This window comes from Castor canadensis, chromosome 2 (genome assembly GCF_047511655.1).
Source record: "Castor canadensis chromosome 2, mCasCan1.hap1v2, whole genome shotgun sequence".
NCBI classification, from domain to species: Eukaryota; Metazoa; Chordata; class Mammalia; order Rodentia; family Castoridae; genus Castor; species Castor canadensis.
Genome location: NC_133387.1, coordinates 137,603,910 through 137,629,435, shown reverse-complemented (window position 1 = coordinate 137,629,435; position 25,526 = coordinate 137,603,910). Strand labels below are relative to the sequence as shown.

General features: G+C 39.1%; 1 protein-coding gene across 18 annotated transcripts in view; it reads right to left on the bottom strand.

Moving 5' to 3' along the window:
- The window catches only part of Sema6d (semaphorin 6D), a 577,504-nt gene that overhangs the window by 46,078 nt on the left and 505,900 nt on the right, over window positions 1-25,526 (bottom strand). For 6 of the 18 annotated variants that reach the window (XM_074065886.1, XM_020160552.2, XM_020160555.2 and 3 more), the window contains exon 1: window positions 8,446-8,744. The exons of 2 other annotated variants lie outside the window; for them this stretch is intronic. The gene's annotated coding sequence lies outside the window, so the exon portion shown is untranslated. Of the gene's footprint in view, window positions 1-8,445; window positions 8,747-9,467; window positions 9,776-25,526 lie in introns of those variants that run through there. 10 more of the 18 variants (XM_074065874.1, XM_074065879.1, XM_074065880.1 and 7 more) reach the window with 4 other exon arrangements.

Below are 25,526 nucleotides of genomic sequence, written 5' to 3'. Positions count from 1 at the left end.
ATTATGGTTAGAGGCCAGGCTGGACAAAATGTTCACAAGACCTCATCTCAACCAATGGCTTGGCATGGTATTGTGTGCCCGTCACCCAAGATATGTAGGGAAGCACACACAGGAAGATCAAGGTGCAGGCCAGCCTGGGCATAAAGGGAGACCCTATTTAAAAATAAACCATCAGAAAAAGGTCTGGCAGAGTGGCTCAAGTGGCAGAGTACGTGCCTAACAAGTGCAAGGCCCTGAGTTCAAACTTCAGGACTGGAAAGGAAATAAAAACCAAAAAACCTCAGAAGACTCTTGGGCTCTAGTCCAGATCCAGAAAAATGAGCCTATGGTGTCAGGGCTCTAGATTTTTAACACTGGGTGATTCTGATGAATTTTAAAGCTTGAGGACCACTGGCAGAAATCAAAGATGTGGGTGACCTAGTGACTGAATTTTCATGACATTACTTAGGTTTCAGCAAACCAGGGACCACCACCATAGAACATATGCCAATTATTTATTTGTTCTTTGACACAAATGACAGTAGAAGCCAGATTTCTGACATGATTGTGCAACAGCTGACATCTGGGTTGAGGATCTTCAATGGGCATCAACGTCTAGGGTCCAACTCCTGCCCCATTCCCATTCTAGACTGACTGAATTTGAGGCAAGTGCAATGGATGACTGGAGGATAGCTACTGAGGAACTGGCTTCAAACTCTATGTATCAGTTAAAGAGAAGTGATAAAATCACACATGAAGAGACAGCACAGGATAAGGACTAAAAGCACAGGCTCTGGAGCCAGACGGCATTTATTTTTACTTAACAGAAAGTGATATATTTACAACACTCACTACATGCCAACCACTATTATAAGTGCTCTTCAAATATTAATTCATTTATGTCTCACAAAATCTCTCAGAGGTGGTACCACCATCACTGTCTTCCTTTTATAAGGTGAAACTGAAGCCCAGAGAGGTTAAGAACTTTGCTGAAGATCACTCAGCTTGCCAGTCAAATGGTCAGGACTTAGGTCTCTCACCGAGTGGCTGAGTTCATGTTCTTAATGACCACAATACACTGTCTCATGAATCTCAGCTCCCCTGGTTCATCTATTCACTAGCTGGTTGGTCCTGAGAAAATTAGTCTTCCATGCCTCAGTTTCCTCCTGTGTGAAAAGTGTATTGAGCACATTGTAAGGACTCAAATTTGTGTAGCTCTTAGCTACTGGTCTAACATTCTCAAGGGTGGAGTGAGGATTAAATTAGACAACATATTTAAAGTACTAGGCACAGTGCCATGACACACGGTAAGCACACAGTAAGTGCTAGCTGTTATTATTAGTCTAGCTGAGCCAGGCCAGTTTATTTTAGGTCCTGTCTGGAGGCAACTGTGCTCCGCACAGGAGGAGGCAGCTTGCCCTTCACTTCAACAAGTCACTGGGTGGGAGCCAGGCCAATTACTAGACTAAACAGGTTCTCTGTTTTATGTTACTGGAATATTCCTGAAAAGTTCCCTGTATTGAATTTGTTATGCTTAGTCTTTTTTCCCTACAGACCTATAATTTCTGATTGATCTTTAATTGGCATTGATGGTTCTGACTTAAGATACTTCTTTAAGACTGTCTGTCATATAACTATTAACTCATAAAAGACTTAAATATGCCATGGAAAATTGAACCATCCGAGCAATTCTTGGCAAAGCAATGGGCTCTATTATTCCCTAATGGAACTGTTTTCATTTTATTTTTCCTTTATTATGTTTTCTACTACAGAACTTCTGGTCTTTCCTCCCAGGAAACTTATTATGCCCACTACTAAACATACCTGTGTGTTGATTATAATTTATGTTAACCAAGGGGTTTATGATGGCTAGGAAACACCCATGTCCAGACAACTTAGTTTGGAGGAGGACTGCATGAGGTGGGGGAAAGAAGAAGGTGAGAGTGTTAGATGAATTTATCTTGAAAGCTCAGACCCACAAATCATGCTCAATCCCCAGGGATCTTCATGGATGGAATTTTTCAAAGGATGTGTTAATAATTTTCCAAGTCATTCTCCCTCAATTAGGAAAAGACAGTCAAGAGTCTTAACCCATTCCTTGCAGTTCAACAGCTATGATAGGGTATACCTAACATGAAATAAAAAGTTATGAAATTAACATAGTTACTAAAATATTTGCTGTACATCAACTATACTATGTACCACCTCCTCTGCTAATGCACAGAGAATGGGCAACGGCCTTGGGAATCTGCAATCTAAATATCACGTACATGACTAACTAATGTTTCTACTCTCTTTTCCAGTATCTCTACATCCCTTTCTTTTCCCTCCCCAAATGCCCATATGCACAATGAAATTTGTTATTATTTTATTACAGAGTCTATGTCTAGAATCTTTTTAAGTTAAAAAAAAAGATGAAGCCAATGAACCAATGAAACAACAACCTTCTAATTTGGTCTGCTGAACAATGTAGTGGGTAGCATCCTCTTGCTGGGTAATTTGAGGCAAATCGTGTTGTCCCATGCAATGTTCCTGTGTACCACTGATCCAGTTGGCAGCTCACGTGGGGGTTTTAGTTCTGATCATGGAGCAATCTACTCAATTGCCACAAGATTGATCCCACTCATTCTGCTGCATTAACCTGTGGGGCCATCTGCTGAATAGCTCAGTACGGTAACCCAGAGACACTCAGTAAAGCTTTGCCTACTGCAGGGCAAACTGCCTCTGTCTACCTGAGACATAACTCTGTTGTAGGTAACTGAGCTAGACCCCCACTCCCACACCACTCCAGGGCCTTTGCCTAAGCTGCTCTCTATGCCTGGAATGCCCTCCCTCTCAATACCTTCCCTACCACCCTTCACTGTCCACCTGTCCAAATTCTACCTAGTTCAAGGACCAGCTCAAATATCAGTGGCTCTACAAAGCCACGACTGACCACCCTAGCCAGAAATAACCTCTCACTCTTCTATGTTTCCTAAAGTCTGGGTATCTTCTTGGACGCTTGAAACACACCCCATTCCTTGTAGCTATTTGTTGCCTTGTTTTCCCTATAGCACTCAGTAAGACCTTTGAGCTCTTACCGAGCTTGTCTTTCAACCCTTTGCCCCTGGCACCTACTTGTACAAAGCAGACACTTGGTGAATGAACAAATGTTTGTACCAGCAAAGGCAAAGCCAGAAACTACAACATTATTTATTCCTTCTGCTTCTCTTTCTTCTTCTGTAGCTTTAAAAATATACATCCTTAACTGACCTATCAATAACCCAGAAGAGGTATGAACAACTCTGCTGACCAAAAAAGCTTCCAAAAGATGCTTTTACTAGTAATTGAGTGTAGGCCAATGTAGAGAACATCTAAGTCCCTGGTTTTCAGACAGTCTACTCCTGTAGAATGGAAGTGTTATTTTCTCAAAGAGCTTCATCTGCTGTGATCCTTATGTACCAGTTTCTAACTGAGTACAAAGTGCTGACTTTATTTTTAAGTACAGACTCCAATAATAGGCTAAGTAACTGCAGATCTTCCCAAACATCTTATTATACACATACCAACATATTGAACTTTTAAAACCCTTATTTCCTTCCCATAAGTATATATTGAAAACCTTAAATTTCAGCATTATGTGTAGTGGTAATAGTGTATATTTGTTTTTTTTTTCCTCCCATGGGAATCCTTGATAAAAAAGCATAACAACAAAAAGTTAATGCATGGGTGACAATTTCTCAACAATGTGCCTGATTACTCAGACAGGTAAAAAGAACTCTCCTGCAGCCACAACTAAGAACAACGTGTGGTACAATGTAATTCATGATCAGACTTCAGGAATATACTTTCCACCTTGATGCTGCTAACATTCCAACAAGCTGCAGTTCTCAGTCTTTTCTGATGGGGCCCCTAAATACTCATGGAAAATGGGACAAAGATACATAATGACTCTTCAGCTGCCAAGATCGGGAAAATGAATGTCAATCGCACCCAGACACAGAGGCACTTTTTGGTGGAGAGTGAAAAATATTGCCATTTGTCCTGTGCCACTGTAATCCTAGACAGGAAAGCTCAACATGGAGAAAAATTGTGGGAGAAGATGTTCTGAGACACTTGAAGAGAAAAACCTGTCATAATTATTTGGCTGACAGGAATAAAAGTACAGTGTGATTTAGTTTAGAAAAAAAGGTTTTGATTAAAGAGTATATCCATACAGATAATATTTCATTCAGTATAAAAATTTCCTGAAACATGGTTCTTTCATTGAAAAAATAATTGTTGAAAATGTCAAGGGTACCTCAGTTTCTTCTCTGATAAGGCAGTAATAATAACAGAACCTCCCTTGTGCAGGGTTACGTGGCATTATAAGATAAAGTTCTTATTACGGTGACTATAATTTAAAAGCAGACTGCACTTAGTGTTAAGAACCATACCTACTCTTGTGTTTTCTTCCTCCTTTCCTCCTCTTCCTCCATTACCATCACCCTGTTTTCCCTGCTCCTCCTCCCAGCTGTTTTGTGGCTGAATTCATTAGTAAATGTTTGGGGAGAGAGAAGAAAGCTCACTCATACCAAAATATGAGAGTCTCCCCTTTGCACATCGAACTCTGAAAGTAGTATTCTTAATTATAAAAGTTGAAGCAAACGATCAAATGAAAAAGTTTAGCAACTTCACCCAACAAATGCATCCACCTAGTTCATGGTACTAATGCTTTAACAAGTGATGGTTACTGCAATGGGTCTCTTATTTAGTAAAGAGGAAACGAAACAGCAAGATGTGATAGAAAACACTGAGTAGAGCCTGGCTCATGCCTATAATCCTAGCTACTTATGAGGCAGAGATCAGGAGGATCGCAGTTCAAAGCCAGCCTGGGCAAATAGTTCACAAGACCCTATCTCCAAAAAGCCCATCACACACACACACACACACACACACAAAATGGCTCAGGTATAGGTACTGAGTTTGAACCCCAGTTTCGCAAAAGAAAAACACTGGGTAGCATGAGATATGGATTTAGGTGCGTCATGTGTTCGTTGTGATGATGGATCCAAGAAGAACAAGCTCAGCTCACTAAAGAACTAGAAGATCTTCTGCCTTAGCCACTTGAAAACACAGGATAGAGGCTACTTCATTCCTTACTTATTTTTTTAAACACAATGAATTCTGAAGGTGTGGGAAGAGAAGAATCTGAATGGCTCCTTCTAAATCTGTAGTTCTGGTGGTTTAATCTCATCAAGCCTAAGCAGTCTTTACTGCGGTTATGTAAGGTTGGCCCAAGCCTGCTCTCTTAAGTGGAAAACACCCTGCAAGCCAGCAGGGCCTCATGGCAGGTGTACTTCCAGAACTGGAAAAGGGACCTGGCTGAGGTTGTGAAACAATGAAAACTTCCTGTTCTGGGTGTTAACTTTAGTTACCACAGCCAGACAATGCTGCCAGTGGTGTGGAAGAAAAAATTGCTGTAGCCAGCTGTGTTGTTCACAGTCGGATGGATTCTGTGTAGCTCCAAATGGTGATGGAGCCAGAAGCCTGTTGTAGCCAAAGACAGGATGACGGATGGTCTACATACTGTGTCCAAGAAGAGAGAATGGCAGAAGTTCACTTCAGGGTTGTTAAAATGCTAATCTGGGTGAGTTAACAAAGCCTGATAGAAAAGTTTGAGAAGTAAGAACACCTCATGAGCTATCTATGCTGACCACTGACTTGATTGCTGTGGTTACTTTACAGTTGTTTTTCAAAGTAGGAAGGTCTAGTCGTTTTCCTGCTGGGAGAAGTGGAAGCAGAGTCCATGACTAGCTGCTGCATTGTCACTGTCCTCAGGTCAGGGGAGGAAAACTCAGCCCAATGACAGCTACCTCAAGTGAAAAGTGTCACGATGTGCTTGATATAGTTGTATGATTTTTATTCTCCCCATGTGGCATGGAACTAAATCAAAACAGAGTTGTTTTGTCTTTTTTCTTCCCAACTGGATGTTGCAGCTGTTCAAAAAATAATCAGTATCTTACAACACTGGATTTGGTAGGTTTTAACACTAAGTCTCTATTCACATAAGCCTCAGCCAGTGGCATCAGCTCGCTGCCATGACAGAACCAATAAATGAATTATACTTCTAGAACATGGCATCATTCATTGATCTTAAAGGCAGGAAGGCTGGAGGACTGTAAATATTTAGTGTAGACAATCTTGCTTTAAAATCTTTAGGGTAAAATAAAATGCTCAAAAGGAATACGCATATTTACATTTCTAGCCAAATGATCACCTTTGCCCTTCTTTCTTTCTTTCTTTCTTTTTTTCTTGCTCAAGTTGAATATACGCAGAAACATGTCTGGCCCACCTCGTGTTGAGTCACTGGTTAACACAGATCTTTGCAAAGGACAAGTAGTCAATAAACACTGACTGATTGGCGTACCCCAACTGCCTCTTGCTTCCTCTAGAAATGAATCTAGAATCTGTAGGCTTAAAGTCTATTAATTGAAGTAGAAGACAATATTTTATCCTGCTATATGCTAAGGAAGGAGTTTACCTCCCATGGTTATACCAATAATGGTTAGGCAGTCAGCCAGGCACTTAGCTCTGCATAAAATGCATCAGAAGAGTGAAAAATGACTCTATTTCAGATGCATTTTTCACTCTTTGTATCGTAGTGAAATTCACATGCAAGAACAATGACTAAGCTAATTGCCATGGTTCATTATGATGGAGTAGCAAGAAGTGAAGAACTTTTCCAGATTCATTAAGTCCTTAACAATTATGGATATCTTTGTGAATAGAAGCCCTGACTCCTGGTCACTTGCCTGTGGCCTTTCAAGGGATAGAAAGAAACCACCCCTCATGATGTGGGGGCCCACCTACCCAAATTACAGTTACTCGACAGAGCCTTCCTGTGCAGCAAGTCAGTGACCTCAAGTCCCCTCTGAATTTGTAAGTTGTCCTCACTCTAAGGACTAACATGCTTACGTCACAGCCACAGCCACCTTTCAAATTCATCAAACCAGGGAAGACATGACCAGATGGTGCTATTAGAGGGCACCAAAAGAAAAAGAAAAAAAGAGGGCAGCATGCCCACAAATCTAAATCAAACTCAAATTAACCAGCTGGTGATAGGGAAAGTCACAATGTTCCTGGCACAGTTTTATGTATTATGTTCCTCAAAAAAGGTTATCTATGTAGCATCCTTAGTAGAAATGAGGCCAGAGGTGACAACATTCTATGGGATCCAATAAGAAATAGTAGCACATTGTTACCAGTCTAGCTAAACATGCCAATGGATGGAAATGACCTGCTAAACAACACATTTTGGAAATCTTAAGGCACTCAATTTGTCCTTCTGAGAGCACATTCTAGACACCTAAACAAAAGCACAGACACTAACTATATAACAAAAACAAAATTCAACTATGGCTGAGCTACAGTTTATTTATGTTAAGATGTTTTGGTTTGTGGCAATGTAGACCCAAATCATAGAGCTTATCTGACAATTTCTATTTATCTAAGCCAGAGTAAATGTTTGTGTAATATCTGCCAGCTTGACAGAGTATGTCTGTCACTCACAACATTAAACACCACTACACACAACTTAATTTCTTGAGTTAGATAACTAAGACAGTGGAAGGATTTAACAGCAGGAATAAACCAGCATCAAAACTTACCATTTTAAATTACCAAAGGATAGTAAAATCTCCCCCTCCCCAGCTGTCCGAGATAAGATTTAACAATCCTACCAGGAAGAAATCTTGAAAAATTTCTTCAAACATTTTTTTCTCTTATTTGGAGCAACAAAGAACAAACCAGTTTAGAAAAAAAGTTAAATCTTTCCTTAGGGCTTCAGCCTTGAAATAAACAAAAGAATTCACTTTCTTGACCCAAATATTAGAGAGAAGGGCAACCTTCAAAGGCACCTGCATTTTTGTACTGCAGACTTAAAATTCATAGAGTAGCCAGAAGTTTTGAGGGGAAATCGCTCTAGACATTTTTTCCCCCAAGTAACTGGAAACACTAGGGTTTATTTTTAAGGGAAAAGAACGGTTGTAGTGGTGGATGTAAGGAGCAATTACTGTTTACAAAGTCTACGTACGTATCTATAAGGATTTTTCTGTCCCTTCTGTGAGAGCGGCGAGGAGCTAGCTAAGATGCTGGGCTATTGGTCACCGCCTGGTCACCAAGGAGCAAGGAGCACAGCCCCAGTCCTCTAACGATGTCATTCATATCTATATATATATTCATTCATATATATATATATATATATATATATATATATATATATATATATATATTCAGGATTTAAACGATCACCTGACAGCAATGGTCCTGATAGTGGACTAAGCAGAAAATTTCAAAACATGACCTTTCATTTCAACCCAAGAGTTCTACACGACATAAGCTTTTAAACCCTTCCTGGTGACCCAGCTCGGGTTGCAGGATCCGATCCGTTTGTGCAGACCAGGGACAAACATCATGACTGTCAAGCCAGGAAATAAGTTTCCCTACCTTGGTCATCAGCATGGCCTTGCCAGGGGGCTGCGGACGCTATCGGCGGCTCCCTCCCGGCTGCAGGACGCCTCTCGCCGCCCGAGAAGGGGCTCATGCAAAATTGACTCTTCCTTATTTGTTTCCATCCATAATTGATGGGGAGAGGAGAACGTAACACATCTCAGCGATGAGCTCTGGCCGCCTGGCGGAGACCCTGTCCAAGACGCTTCTGTCAAGCATTTCCAGCCCGAGAACAAAGCACGGAAAGTTGCCGGGAAGAGTGGCCGGGAAGGAGAAAGCTGAGCGCCGGGTGGGCTCTGGGCAGCTCTGGGCTGCGGGCTCGGCCAGCAGGGGGAGAGGGAGGGTGGGAAGTGGCCGCCCTCGGGGCAGGAGCCGGGGCCCCGAGGTGGGGGCGGGGGGTGGTAGGAGGTGGTGGCCAAGTCTCCAGAGCCCGCCCCTTGCCAGCAGGCGCTAACCCCAGGGCGATGCCACCCCGGAGCGCAATGACAGGTAGAAGGCTCCCCGCGGACCCCGTGCTGCCTGCCTGATCCCGGGTTGTCCCAGCGTCGGCTCCGGGGAGCCCACGCAGGCTGGAGGGGGAGGCCGAGCTGCGGCCACTCTGGCTTTGGCTCGAGACTGGATGCCCGGCAGCCAAGCAGCCTTGGCTGCCCACGACTATGTGCGTGGGAGCGCGGAGCTGGGCCTGCCTGGCCAGAAACTTTTACTTGTTCCCCTCCCCTCCGCTTTTTTTTTCTCCCTCCCCACCCCCGGGGGCGGGGGTGCACAGTGGAGGAGGGAGGGCCTCCAAGTCTACTCGCCCCTCCCCCAAGCAGCCAGCTTTGCCAGTTTTGACCGCTCCGCCAAACCTTTCAGAGCGTCCCTTGCACGACAGGCTAAGGACTGCTTGGAAAAAGAAATCAACTCCCCAGTGACACACAGCACACGCGTGCACACGCACACGCTGCGATCCAGGCTCTTGAGTCCGATCCCCATCATGCAACCTAGACCTTTAGCAAATTGTTCAAAAGAGACGACCTTACCTCATGGAGAAAGACTGATTAAAACAAGCTTGTCACGATCGAGGAAAAAAAGAAAATAAAGACAGAATGCAAAAGAAGCTATCCCTCTGTCTCCTTAGGTCTCGGTTTCCTCGATCTATCCTGAAAGTCGCCACCACCAGCTCTTGCAGCAGCAGCGGCGGCAGTGGCGGCAGCGGGACGGAGCAGGAGCAAAACAAACTGATGCACGGCAAATGGTGTAATTCGATCCATCTCCAAGTCAATCCATCAGGAGAGCCTGAGCCTGTTTCCCTGCGCGCGATCCGCCGCGCACGACTCGGGACCCACCCCCGGGCGCGGACAGCAGGAGGCGCGGGCGGCTAGGCGCGCTCTCCCTCGCTCTGGTACCGCGGCCAGCGCCGCCTGGAGGCCCCCACCCTGGCGCCGCAGCCCCGCTGACCCCGCGGTGGCCTCCGCGTCCTGCTCCGCGCGCCCTCCCTCTCCCCACCAAGGAGGAGTTGTTCCTTCCAGCAACTCCCAGCGCCCCACTCAATCCAGCTCGCTGGGGCTGCAGCAAGCCTGCGAAGCAAGGAGCCTTTTCCCTTGCCTCCCTCTTCCCCTCTGTTCCACGCTCCCTCACTTCTTTCAGAGCTAGACACCCAAAGAAGAAATCATTGCTGCACAGTGGTACTTCGAACTTCTGCCTTAGTTTTCTATTCTAAGATTTATTATTTTTTTTCTCAGCACATCCTTACAAACCCGCCCCCCACGTTACCTCCCCCCCTCTCCCCACCAATCTCTCTTTATAACCAGTAAGCAAAACAGCTGGGAAGAAGCAATCAAACACTGCTTTATCTTTATAAAATACAGAAATTGCCTACTAAAAATCCCATTTCTACTTTGAATGAAAGCCATTCAGTACAGTATAATTTTGCAGGCTAATGAGCCGGTTTTACAGGCAAGTGTTTCGTGTAATACGTTGTGGGAGAAATGAAAATGTCCTTGAAGTGACATCATTTAAAGTTGACTGTCATAAAGGAAGGGATAAAAAAATCATATTTCAAAACAAGATTTTTTAACCTAAACTTCATTTCCAAGAACGGACTGTGTTTATTAATTTCCAGTTGAAATTTCTTAGCGGTCCGTAGACCACTAAGAGCTTCAAGTGAGTGGAATGAGCCCTGATGCTCCTGTTTAAAGAAAAACAAAGAAGAGAGCTTTTCCACCAAATTCTTAATTTTCATTTAAGTATGGTTAATTACTATGAAAGAGAAAAAGGAGAGCATAAAAAAGATACTCCTTGTCTCAATACTTCCCCTGCTTTCTCCCAACCACAAAGTTACATGTTTACATTGAGGAAAAATATCACTGTTGTGTTGTTTCTGAAAGTTACATGACATATTGAATAGGAACTCAAAAAAAGACACCCCAAGAAACTACAGTGGGGCTCATCCCTCATCCGGAGAACTGTTTCCTGGCTAGTTCACACTTTGTAGCAAAAAGGAAGAAGGGGAGAGGAGGGGGGAGCCTTTGAAAATATAAACTCTCTTCCTGCTGTTCTTCCTATTACAAGAAAAGGGTAGGGGGCGGAAAGGAACTTTGGCCACACAGCTCAGTGATTTTTCTGTTATTGAGTCTTTTGTTGCTGGCCTGGCTGGTGTTTTCTGGTTGTGCAGGGCTCTGACATCATTTGGAGTTACTTGGCAGTCAGGGCCCTCCACTAGCCAACTTCTGACCCAGAAAGTCGTATTTTTGCCACCACGGGAACCAGTTCCACTGTAGGCCAGGGACAATGTGCATTGCATGAAGATGAAAGAGGGTGACCATAGGCTTGATGAGGAACCAAACCATTGCTACCCACTGGATGAGACAGAAACCTTGTGAGTTTTCTTGTCTCTGCAGTAGCAGCAAAGGAATAAAAGTTCAATTCTCTAGATTCTTGAATTCTTTGCTGAAATTTCATGAGGGTTAACTTTGCAGAGATGGGAACACTCAGAGAGGGCAGTTTACCTTAGACTGAGTTCTTAAATCCAGGAATAACTGTCTTCCAGGTAGCAGAAGGATCTGCTGATAGGTCATTTTGAGCCATGGATTATAAGTGTTTTCAGTCTAAATATCAGTCTAGACCTCAAAGTCAATTCTTTTATTTGGTTTGCTGAAGGCAGAGAGGTAGGGACGGTGGTGATCCACTGACATGGGAAAAAATGGTATCCTTTTCCTATTGGTCAAAAGCAAACTACTACTCTTCAGAATTTGTCATCTCCCTGGTTCTGAGAATCTTGATAGTCTGGAAAATGACATTTCTTGGACTCTAGTAGAAAGAAATCTAAAGAAATGGTATACTTCATGTTTGTTAGCATTTGGTTTTATCAAATGGCTTTGTACTCTTTTAACCCTTAACCCTGTTTGCTTCTGCCTAACTCCCTCCTGGTGCCACACTGTTTCGTGGGATCTCTGATTTCTGGGGTACCACTGCCTATACTGCTGTGTTGCTTATTTTCTATATTACTTGACTCAACAACAACAAATAAATTGTTTGGGCATCAAAAGTTCCCTCATTCCACTAACCACTAATCACTTGTATGGGTCAAGTACTTCCCTAAAAAGTTATGTCATTCATAAAATTGAAGGACACTTTTTTATTTAATTATTTACTTTTTTGCTGGTAGCACTGGGGTTTGAACTCAGGTTCTTGCTTTATTATTTGAGCCATATCCCCAGCCCTTTTTGCTTTAGTTGGGTTTTAGATAGGGTCTCTGCATTTTTGCAGGGGTCCGGCATCCAAGATATTCCTACTTCCACCTCCTGAGTAGTTGGGATTATAGACACAAACCAGCACACCCAACCCTTCTTAACAGCAGTGTTCTTATCTTCTTTACACAGAAAGCCCCAGTACCTCCAACAAGAATGAGCACTCAATAATACTTGTTAAACATATCTGATAATAAAACCCACAACTTTCTCATACTCTTATGTACTAAACTAGAAAGTAATAAACTAGTTATCTCTAGATCATATGCTCCTCCAGAGCAAGGATTTATTCACCCTGTGTCCCCAGTGCTCACAGCACAACTGTCATGGAAATGTTTGTTAAATGGAGTGAATGTATAAATGAGTGGATGGAGATAAGCTGACTGACTCTTTTCATGTCCTGAATGAAATGTTTAAGGGCTGAACTCTACAAGGTGAGTCATTGTGCTCTAGATTATTTATTTGTATTTCTTTTCAGTGATAAGTAGTAACTTAATTTCTAACCTAGTTTTGAGTATAAAAGGCATCTGAAAATTATAGAAAATCTTTGTGTACAATTGTCAATAAAAGTTTATCAATCATCAAAGTACAACTGCTTAACTGTTAGTAGTTATTAAAGCATCAGCGCTTAATATATGCCAAACTCTGTTCTAACAAATGCTGACTGTTCTTTATATTAACTCTCTTCTTTATAAATATTAACTTGTAACAACCTTAGGAAATAAATACTACTGTTTTAAATATGAGGGATCTCAGGCTTAGAGAAATGTAAGTGACTTAGATAATGCCACACAGGTAGTAACTACGTAGGGTTTGTATCCCACCTCTTTCTTAGTAGTGAGAGTAGTTAATAGCGAGGTCATAGTTAACAGAGAAGACTTTGAAGTATTAGCCAGCTTGGATTCAAACCCAAGACTCTCTTCCCACTAAATCTGCGACTTGGGATGATTCACTTAAGCACCCTGGACTTCGGTCTTCTCATATATATTACAGGTATGATGATAATAATAATTCGAATGGATTTTTATGAAAACTGAAGGTGACACTTGTAAAGGTTTAGCATCTTACCTGGAGCACACAAGCATTGAATTAATATCAGACAATATTTTTATAGATGCCATGAGTACAGCATCTATATGTACTCAACTCTCGCAGTGCAATTTTGGAATCCTACAAAACTTATTCCAAACTCACATTAAAGACGAGACTCAGGGCAACAGTACGTGGAACATGCTACATGTGCTATAAATTTTTCTTACATTCCATCTCCTTCATTCCCTTATCTATTTGTATATGTCTATTAATTCAGACACACACACTAACTAGCCACTTGATGGGGAAAACATTCTGTATGAATTTTAATGAATCGTATAGTTTAGGATATAGAATTTCATGTTTCCAAATAAAAAAGATAAAGGTATTGCAACTTCAAAGGTAGCTGCAGCTTCAGTGATGACTTTAATTTGGAATGTACAAGCAGCATTCCTTGCCTTCACACATTATAGAAAGTGCTTTTGTGGCAAGGGATTGCTTTCAAAACTAATCTAAGCTCTCTAAAACATGATAAATCATTAATAATATAGACCCAAATCTCCGCATCTGCATAGGCACAGGTGGCCGCCTTGTGTCAACAGTCTGCATATGAAAGTGACTCTGCCAAGATATTTCACTTTAATGAAAAATATTTATCACGGTAAATCTTAAACCTCAAGATTTCACTGACAGAACACTTCTATTATTATGTACAAGGATAGTATACCATCATAGCTGTGCTTATGTTTGGAATGATAAAAATATGTTTTTTTTTTTTAGTCATTTTGATTTCTCTACCTTTACATGAGTAATTCTTGCTGTTCACCCTGAGCAAAGGACACCATACATTTATGGAAATGATAAATCCATTATTTCTCTAGTTTTGCTAAAGACTTCACAGGTGTCACTGTGTGGACAATGAGTGCTCAAGTCATATAAATAAATGAGGTATTTAAAAAATATATTGTTAATTTCTACCAGAAAGATGAACAGCAGATAACCTTTAATAATACTAGCTCTTTTGAAAACAGATACTACAATCAACATTTTATCTGTACATTATATGCATCCTATTACCCATACAACTTTTCTGAGTCACTTATAAATTATAAAGAAACAGACTGATTGAACACAATGCAAGTTTATCTTAAGTAAATCTCACTGGTTAAACTATAAATGGTTCCATTAACGGTTAGGACCATAACTCCCCTAAATCATAATTACTGAATGTTCTCTATACACAAACTTCAGGATATTGGAGGTAGAAAGACTGGATTCATCTGCAGAAGCCATTAGAGCCACTTATTCATTAAACAAACAAACAACAACAAAAACAGAATAGGATTCTGGGTAATTTTTACTTTTGAAATAATGATACTCAAAGGATACATTTATTTTCTTTCTTATTTACCTTTTTTTTCCCCAAAAGATACATAGTTTATGGTATATTTATACAATAAAAATCTATGTCATTGTTCTTTGGCTAACTACAGCTACCTACATTCATCTCAAACATAAAATTGACCCAAAGTAGCAAAACACAAATGGGCACAATGTATGATCACTTACATGTGGTTCAAAGCAGGCAGAACTAACCTGAGGGATTTTTTTTTTAACTTCTGTACTGTGAAGTTTTTTTTTATTTTATCGTTTTTATGTTTACTTACATGTGTATACATTGCTTGTGCCACCTCTTCCCCTTTCTGGGCAGAACCTGTTCCACCCTCTTGTTTTCTGATTTTATTGAAGAGAAAGCATAGGAGATAATAAGAAAGACATAGCATTTTTGCTAGTTTGAGCTAAAGATAGCTATACATAGAGATTTAAGATGTTTACTATTACAGACTTTTATTAACATTGGATATACTGTAATAATTTTAAAATCGCACTGTTAATATGCAAGGAAATGATACATAGTGAGTATATGGGGACAGGAAGAAGTTGATATTGTGGGATAAATTCAAAAGCAAACACTATTGGTGTTCAATTGTGATAATAAGTCTTGTCTACAATTCCACATGCCCTATTAAGTGGCAAAGCCCAGAAGCAGGTGCAGAGAGATATATTAGCTAACAGGTGTTTAAATCTGGGCCTTGGATATGGTGTCAATGTGTCAGTAATGACATAAATGAGGTGACAGCAGGTACACTGTTGCCACCAGTCACAGTTACAAGTCACAGTTCATGTCCTAAAAGGAGACTCAGGAGAAACTGAACATTTGTCTAATCTTTGTTTGGTTCCACAAAATGTACTGCCCAAGTTTTCCTTGTCCCCTAAATCCCTCTTACCTTTGGCCTATCATCAGTTTTATCAAATAAAAGCAACTGGATCCTATAAATTTTTATAACCAGCTTTCTTATAGCTTGGTCCCACCAACCAAGTTAGGTTTAAACATTATCTGATTCATTTCATTGTGTGTCCAGGACTAGCTCCTTTATGCCTGTCCTCTAGAAGTTCCACTTGCAATGTGTGTTGAAAAGATCACTTCAATCTCTCTCTCTCTCTCTCTCACCTATCTATAAATCTATCAGTCTTCTATCTTATCTATCTATCTGTCTATCTATTTATCATCTCCTTTCTGGTACTGGGGTTTGAACCCAGGACCTTACACATGCTAGGCAACCTCTCTACCAATTGTGCTGTGCCCTTATCCCTTTGTTTGTATTTTGTTTTTGAGAGGAGGTCTTGCTATGTTTTCCCCAGGGAACTCAATCCTCTTGCCTCTCCTTCCCAGTGCTAGGATCACAGGTATACAACATCTCTCCTAGCCTTTTTTTTTTTTTTAAAGACAAAGTATTGCTTAGTAGCCCAGTGCTGGGATTTACAGGTGCTGCACCATCATACCTGGCTTCAAATTTATATCTTAAAGGTAAGCCTAAAAAAGAAGATTTACAGAATTGGCCATTGACTTTGTGTTTCAATTACAAAGTTAAAAGACAAAGCTGGTTGAGAGCTTTTCTGCAAAATCCAGAGAGGTCCAGAAAAGGAATCAAAGGTTTTTAACAATAGCTCAAAAACCATTGCATTTGAATATTTCCACATTATAGTTGTGTTTAGTGTTTGGCTTTTGAAATCTTATTGCTTCTGGATCTACGCACCCAGTGTGTGTGTGTGTGTGTGTGTGTGTGTGTGTGTGTGTGTATTTTTCCTCCAAGAGTTCCTGGTTAAAGGCTTTATTAGTTTTTTGCTATATTAAAATCTTTGGAATTATGCTCATAAACTACCCCAATATGCTCTGAGTTTCTAGGTCATAATTACAAAATAAACAGATTCATTTCTCATCACAAATTTTAATTAAGAATTCCAGTTATGCAATTATTTGGTAATGAATAATACCTACTCTGTACCAAGGCATACTATTAAATATGTTTACTCCAAAGTATGTTTTCTAAAGGCAGTTTCCATGGGTCAGCTTCTCATTTGTAAGCCATCAACTTCAACTATCATATTAGAACAAAAGTGAAGTACTTATCTCCTGTACCATTAAGATGGCTGGGATTTAGGAGATAAGGATAGTTTATAACTACTGGAAATAAATTAATAACAAGGGCCAATCCGCTATGATTTCAGCTCCTCAGATGAATTCTGATTTATTTTTGGTTAGATCCTTTGGCTAGGCTATCCTATTACCCACTCATTGGCTGGGTTTTTCCTGTACAAGAGGGGCAGTAGTGGAACTTATTTGCCTTATGTTTGTTGTAAGTGCTTTGAAAGAACAACCCCAGTCTGGGCTACTGATCCCTAAAATCAACTTGCGTTTGATTTATTTGCTAGCTTTTATGTTGAATAACAAAATAAATAAATAAACAAAAAAGTAATCCATTTTTTATATCAGGTAAGTGTATAGCCGTTAGAAGAAAGATGTGGTATTGTTAGAAATTGGAAGCAGAGTTAACTCTTTCATGTTAGATCACTTAGAAATACACAAAAGCCTAGATTTCTGCAGATAGTCTAAGAGTCAGTGAGTTCCAAGGGAACAAGGACCGCCCAAATCAAATCAGGGCACTACACAATGCAATCGAGGTGACAAGGATGTATCCCCCAGATGAGACTGTAAGTAAAGAAAGAGAGGCAGCATCAGTCACTCATTCATTCTTGCATGCGTTCATTTTACCATTTGTTATTAATAGCAGCAATCTGCTTCGTGTAAAGCACTGTGCAGAGATAAATGAGAAATACCTTGCATTTAGACAGCAACTTAAAATTTGAAAAGCAATTCTATCATTCAGAGCCCTGGCAGGGAACAGATGGCACACTAGACTTGCGTAATTTGAGGAGCCTTTAATAAAGGGACTGTGAAGGTGTAGACAGGGTTCAGGGAGACCACAGGTGGCAGTAACTCTGGAGCCTTATTACTCCTAGGTCCTAAGGAGCTGGAGGAGGGCGCAATTAGCTGAACCTGGAGACACAGAGATTACGTTAAGAGAACTCACTTGCAGGAGCTGTAAACTTCAGGAAAGGGACTCTGTCAGCTTGAGGTGACCTGCAGGGATGGGGCTAAGGAAATAAATATCACAACATACCCTCTTTGCTCTCTTTCATACCCTACTGTGCTTCTCATTGATTGGTTCGATGTTACTGGGTGCCAAAAGGCAAGGTGGGGAGAGTCATTGACTTCAACCTGAAGGGAGGCAGAATGGCAAGAAAGGAATTGAGACAGCTCTCAATGCAGAGCGAGAAAAAGCTTGGAGAGGTTTCAGAAGTAAAGACGATAGTAAGGTTCAAGACAGACGATGACTTTAGCAGAGGTGGAAATCACAGAAAAATGCTTTGAGTACTCATCAGAAGACATAGTGGAGTTGTCAGATGTTTGAGTATCTGGTAGGGCAGGAAGGAGTTTTCCCCAAGTTTCCTAATCTGGCAGAATTTAAGAAGAGTTGAGTTATTATAAGAGATGAATATATAGGCATTGGAACAGATTTTCAGAGGAGGGATAACTGCGTTTGGCTTTGAGTAAGGAGAGCTTAACGTGTTGGTGTGGTGTCCATGAGGAGATGCCCAGCAGAAAATTGGAAATTATTATTACAATTGCAGCTAGTAAACAAGGGAAGTTTCTGTAACAAAATCTCAGTAAGCCAAATATAGACTAGAAAGTAGGAGGAAATCCAGTCTTCATCTAGTCACACAGGTGATCAATCTCTATCTCCTGGTGGCTCAGGTATTCAGAGTGCCTGGGCAAGAAACCTGTCCTCCTTCACACACCTGGACTCTGGCCTCCAGCAAGGAACACACACACAAGGAGAAGTACAGAGTTCCTCCCATTCCTTGCTCATGGCTTATACACCTGAAAAGCAGACCTGGCAATTACTGTATTTTATCTGATATCTTTTTGAGCTGACTATTCAGGGGGAACACTTTTACAGAAAATGCTGATGGGCACTTTCCAAACATTTTTGAAACTATCTAAGAACATTACTCTACAAATGCTTGCTCAGGGAACTTTGAAATTTCTAAACATGGTATAGATGAGGGAAAAATTGGTCCAAAATTAATTTACTTAAAATTAGGCAACCTTAGACTCTGATCATCATTTGCTTCTAAAACTTCAATGAACTTGGGAAAATACAGTACAGTGGTTTCTCTTCTGAGTGATATTGGACAACACGAACATCACCATTTTGCTTGATTTGAAGCATTAATGTGAAATTAATACAGAGTGGATCATTTTAGAGTAAGGAATCACATCTTGACAGCTAGGTGATGAAAGAGGTAGGGTGGATACCATGAGTATTGGGGATATTAGTTAACAGTTACAGTGAGAGAGTTCTGAAACAAAGCACTTTGAAGACAATTTAAGATGTCATAATTAATAGTATTACAAGAATGTCTACTTCATTTAAAAATTTTTTTAGTTATTATTATTAATAACTATTATTATTATTATTATTATTACAAGATGTTGCTAAGTTGCCCAGGCTGGTCTCTAACTCCTGGGCTCAAGTGGTCCTTCTGCCTTGGCCTCCCAGAAAGTTGGAACCACTACAAGCCATCATGCCTGGCTTCTTTTTGCTTAGGATGATTAGTTTCTTCATTTATATTACGTAGGCTATTTCAAAACTTATGTAGTGTTCTTCTAATATGGGGTGAGGAGAGAAGAGTAGAGAGGCACAGCAAAAGGGAAGGCAAATGAGAACTCTAATTAAATTTAATGGCACATTTCCAAGAAAAAGATAGTCTTTAGCAACATCTGCAGTTTCATTTTCTGAATTGGAGGTACTTTACATTGACAGGAATTTACTCTTTTTCTCCTTTTTGTTTCATTATTTGTCATTAATAGAAGGGGAAATAAAATAGATGTAAGTATTTGTTAATTTTATGGAATCCATTTCAAATTACACAGAATACTACAGAATGTATGCTTAATTACATAAGCAACCTTTGTATTGAAAACATCACTTTATTACCCTCGATAAATGTTTTATGAATCAGTTTAGTTTATGGTTAAATTAAAAGGAAATGAGAAGCATAGATAAACTACAAAGGATTCTTTCCTCATGTTTTAAACTACCTTTATTAGACCTGCAATTTAGTGCTATGTATACTGAGTACTCCAAGAGTAGAGATGGGACAAATCTCTACTTTTATTATTTAGTCAAATGTTGACAAAGTAGCACTTGGATTTTGATGGATATTTAATATGCCAGGAAGCTCTCGAGATTCCACTTTAGCTGTGAGAGCTGGGGCACTTTGAGCAGAGACAGAATTGCCAGCCTGGTTTCCTGAGTTTTTTCTACCACTTTCTTTCCTTTGATATTTCTTAACTTACAAAAAGGCAGGCAGGAAAACCTCAGCATTCTTTACTCAAAAAGTCTCCTATGTGTGTTCTGTAACTGAGGTAGATTAGGAAAAGGACTCTGGGACTGAGGTGGCCCCTGCTCTGGAAAAGTAGGTTGCCCTTGGTCTGAGGCTGGGGACTATAGCTGTCCAGAGAGGTTTCTAACTCCCCAGTCATAGCCTTACAATTTGAGGATGGGTAAAAAGGCAGTATCTTCCAAACTGCCGCACAGACTTGAGCCCCGATCACAGAACTTCCTCCCAGGCCTCTTGATCAGTCCAAGCCAACCTGGGAAGGAATACTGGGTCTTCATGCAAGACTGGTCTTAGGTAAGCCTGTACCTCAGAAGGATTGTCGAAAAGCACCTGTTAGAAAGGGAAGGCCTGCTGAGATTAACAGGTGATTCTTGGTAGAAGTAGGAAATGGGAAGGAAGACATGAATTCTAAATTCCTCTGCCAAAACATGAACATTTTAAAGTCACATATTACGTTATTCAATTACATTATTAAGGCAAATGCAAAGAGCACAGGTTTTGATTTTTTTTTTTTTTTTTTTTTTTTGCTTAGCTTTGGGATCCTAACAATTTTGAGTTTCAGTTTCCTCTCCTTCTGTGCTGAGGTAATGTTCAACTTGATTATTGTTAGGAGCACAGTAAATGATGTCTGTGAAAACATTACCTATCTAAGTTTTATAGAGAAAAAACTGTAAAACTTTATATTAAGGTGAGAGATTACAAAAGTCCAGTGTTCAATCTGTGATCATATCAGATTAAACTTTACCTGCCACACTTGCTAATGCCTCCTTCCCTATACGATAAACTCAAGGGTCCTTTTCCTTTTACCTTTTTTTCCCACTGTTGTTTTGTGTCCCAAAGGTTCTTTTTTATTTTTTTCATAAAGAGGATTTTATACCATTTATTTTATTTTTTAATTATTGTTGTACTGGGGGTACAATGTGACATTTACAAAAGTTCTTACAATGTATCATAGCTGAATTCACCCCCTGCATCATTCTCCTTTATCCCCCTTTCCCTATTCCTGAAATAGTTTCAACAAGTCTCATTTTAAAGTAATAAAAATGGGTTAAAATAACTGCCTTTGGTAGTGAGTGCTAGACAGCATGGGCCCTATTTGTATCCCCAGAGCTTGGGAAAGTGTGTAAGTATATTTTTATTGCATGGATGGCTTGAGTGATAACACAGGAATGAATGTACAAGGAGGAGAATGCACCTACTACAGTGCCTTTTTAAAAGGCACATCTTGATTACAGCTGTGAAACAAAACTAGAAAAGTGTAACTTACCATAATCAGCATACAAACCCATTACATCAAAATCCAAAATAATTCTTAATAGTAAACCAAAGAATTCCTTTTAAATAAAAAAGTCATGGATATTAGTTATCAGTTGCTACCATTATTTACCATGGTTTTGAAGGACACTAGCTGATGAAACATGACAAGAAAGTGAAATCTAATCACAAAAATTAGACAGAAGAAGGCAAATATCAGATTTTTTTGAAAGAAAAAATGTGTTTAGCAATGTTAGCAGTTTACAAAATAATGTGATAATCACTGTCTTTCCTGTGTGCCTAATACATACACAAATATAATTGTAATATGTAATGGGAAAAATTATCCCATTCCTAAGGGTAAATTAAACACAGATTGCCTGAGGATAAACTTGTAATGCTCTAGATGTATATGTAGGAAGATGTGGTCTTCAGAAGAACATAGGGTTGAGTAAATGAAGGTCCAGATTTTATTCAGCTATAGAAAGATGTTAATGTAATAAATATGTTCCTTACCTCTAAATTAATTTCTCAGTTCAGTATAATTATAATTAAATCCCCAATGTTTTTTCATGGGGATACAAAAGACTGCTTTTAAAAATAAAGCTGTAGCATAGCCACTAGTTTGAAAAGTCCTAGACAAAGAAGTAATTCCTGCTTATTTACATAATTACATGTACTTTAATGCTACAGTGATAAAAACGTGCTGTAGTGGTGAATGAAGAAGCATCCCAAGCATTGGAAGAAAATAAAACACAGACATAGATGCAAGTGTATATGCAAATTAAAATGTAATTATGGTAGCATTTTAAGCAACAGGGAAAAGATAAATTATTAGTCAAGTTGAGACAACCATTTATCCTGTTTAAGGGGAAAAACTGACATCTCACCAAAAAAGTTTCTAAATGGTTCAAAATACCTAAAATTTGAGGACAGTTTTATAAAATGTAAATGAATATTTCTATAAATCTAGAGTAGAAAGGCTAAATGACATACAAACCCAAAAATCACAGAGAACTATAAAAACAAAAAAATTATATATAGTAAAAAACATAATAAACGAATGTTAAAATACCAATGAGAAACTATTTGCAATGTAAGATTCAAAGGACTAATAACCTGTTTATAATAACAACTATACTGAGATATAATTCACATACCAAAAAGTTCATACTTCTTAAACTAATTATTGTTTTTATGGTGCTGGGGATTGAACCCAGAACCTCGTACATGCAAGGCAAGTGCCTTACTACTGAGCTCCACCTCCAGTCCCAACTTTTAAAATATGCAACTCAGTAGATTTTCAGTATGTATAAACTTGGACATCTATCATCACAATCTAACTTCAATACATTTTCATTACCCCAAAAGAAACCCTATATCCGTTAGCAATCAGTTTTCATTCCTCTTTTGCCCTGCCTCTGGCAGCCATGAATCTATTTTCTTTCTCTACAGTTTTGCTTATTCTGAACATTTCAAGTTAATTGAATCATGCAATATGTAGCCTTTCATGTTGGGCTCCTTTCACTTGTTTTCAAGGTTCATCCATGTTGTATTATGTGTCAGTACTTCATTCCTTTTATTGTTAAATAACATTGAATGGACATTGTTGAGACTTTTGAGGTCTTTATGTATTACGCACACAAATTCTCCAACAGATATATGTTTTACAAGTGCATCTTTTCATTCTATTAGCTTCCTTTGCACTTTTTCTCCTTTTCCTTTCCCTCCCTTCTTTTTCCTTCCCCTTCCTTCCCTTTCCTTCCCCTCTTTCCTTTCATTATCTTTTTCCTTCCTTTCCTTTGAAAGGTTTTTAGTCTGCATTATTCAGAGGCTAAAATACAGAGCAATATATATATCATGCACATTTTTATGTGCAAGAAAAAGAGAGAAAAATAAGAATATGTATTTATATTATTTGTAAATGAATTAAGAGATGTTGGATAGACACAAAAGAGCTAATAAAACGACAATCCTGGATGAGGATAGAAGAGCATGTGGAAGACGTATTTTTCAGTGTTTCTCTCTTTATAACATCTTGACTTTTTTGAACCATGTGAATATAATTACCTTTCAAAAATTATACACAAATAAGAACTACATATAATATGTTTTTTTGTTTGTTTTTGGCAATACTAGGGTTTGGACTCAGGGCTTCACACTTGCTAGACAGGCATTCTACCACTGGAACCCTTTTTGCTCTGGTTAGTTTTGACATAAGGTTTTGTTCTTTGACTGGGCCAGCCAGGATCACAATCTTATTCTATGCTGCTATGTCATAACTGACATGACAGGAATGTGCCACCATGCCCAGTTTTTTCCATTGAGATAGAGTCCCATGAACTAAGCACAATCGTTCCAGTCTCAGCCTCCCACATAGGTGGGATGACAGGCATGTGCAGCTGTGCCCCGCCATTGGTGGAGATGGGATCTCACAAACTTTTTGCCCAGGATGGCCTCATTATCTTCCTGCTCTCTGCTTCTTGAGTAGCTAGGATTGCAGCCTTGAGTCACTGCACCCAGTTATTTTCACTTGATGACGTCCTTTGAAGGACTGGAATTATTAATTTGGAATTCAGCTTATTTATTTTACATTTTGATTACTACTCTAGTTGATATCTTTTTAGGCAATGGCTTCTTAGGTGTGACATCAAAAGTGAAAGCAACAAACTAATTCAAGGTCTCTTATGTTCTCTTCTATGCATTCATAGCTTTAACTTACAGGTCTGTGACCATTTTGAGTGAAAATTTTACATGATGTGAGGTAGAGGTCTAAGTTAATTCTCATGCATATGAAAGAACTAATATTCTTAATATATTCAATTCACTTCAATAAGAAAAAAACACAGATTTGCTTGTAATAAGATGGACAAATGATGTTGAACAGGTAATTTGAACCAACTGACCTGTAAAAAGATATCAAACTAGAGTAGTAATCAAAATGCAAATTAAAACAATGAATTATCATTTATATTCAATAAAGTTGGCAGAAAAGCCACACCACTTGTAGTGATGGCATATATTTAAATTATTTAAAGGAATATTATGTCTTAAATTTTTGTGCATGGAATGATCTCCTCTATACACTGAGATAAAGATAGGCTATATTACGCTTTGTGTCCATTTTTACAAAACAAAGTCAAAGGCGGTATGTGTGTGTAAGAGTACAAATCAAGATGTTAAAAATCCCGTTCTTTTATGCTCCCGTATGTACAGTGAGAAGTTTTTCTTCTTCCACTAAATAGCAATTAATTCTAATAGCAGGAAAATTTAATGTTTATTAAGAAAATATGAAAGTTTATACAGCTTTCAGAAGGTTCTACCATTCGATTCATAGACACACACACACACACACACACACACACACACACACACACACACAATTCCCATCTCCCTTGCCCTAAAAAGAAAGAATCATTATTCAGCACTAGACCCAAGCATTATTTAAATTTCCATTATTGGTTTGGATATTTCAGGGATTGTGATTTTTCTTTTGCCAGAATCATCTTGGTAATTATATTAATTCCTACTTTCCTTTATGCAAATGCAAATTGAACGAGTAGGAAGCATCTTTCACAAGCATTATTTTTCTTGTAGGAGTTTCTGGAAATTATCACAAAAAGCATTGCTGCATAATGAGATCTTTTTCTCTTTTTCTTCAGGAATATCAATATAGATGAAAGTTTGTGTATCTGTACAAAATGTGCTGTTATTGATATATGACATAAATCACAGTTCTAGTCTGTCATAAATTCAAATAAGAAAATGTATACTTTTATATTTATTTAAATACCAAAACTGTATTTCATGTCCTATAAAAAAGCATGAAAATATTTTTATTGATTATACAAAATGCGCCAAAGCACTATAAAATGCAATACTACATAAATATAATTTTACCAGGCCATAAATTACAGTGATCCAAAGTCAAGGGAATAGCTAGAGTAAACATTAAATGCTTGATTAACAATTGACTTTAGAATTTAGAAATTCTTTTGCTTGGAGGTTATTTCAATGGAATGTGATTTTTTAAAAAAAATTGTACAAGAAAATTTGAAATAAAATATTTTTCCTTTTAAATGTGGTATTCATACACAATGGAATTTTATGTAGCCATGAAGAAGAACGAAATGTTATCATTCACTGGTAAATGGGTGGAATTGGAGAACATCATTCTGAGTGAGGTTAGCCTGGTCCAAAAGACCAAAAATCGTATGTTCTCCCTCATATGTGGACATTAGATCAAGGGCAAAC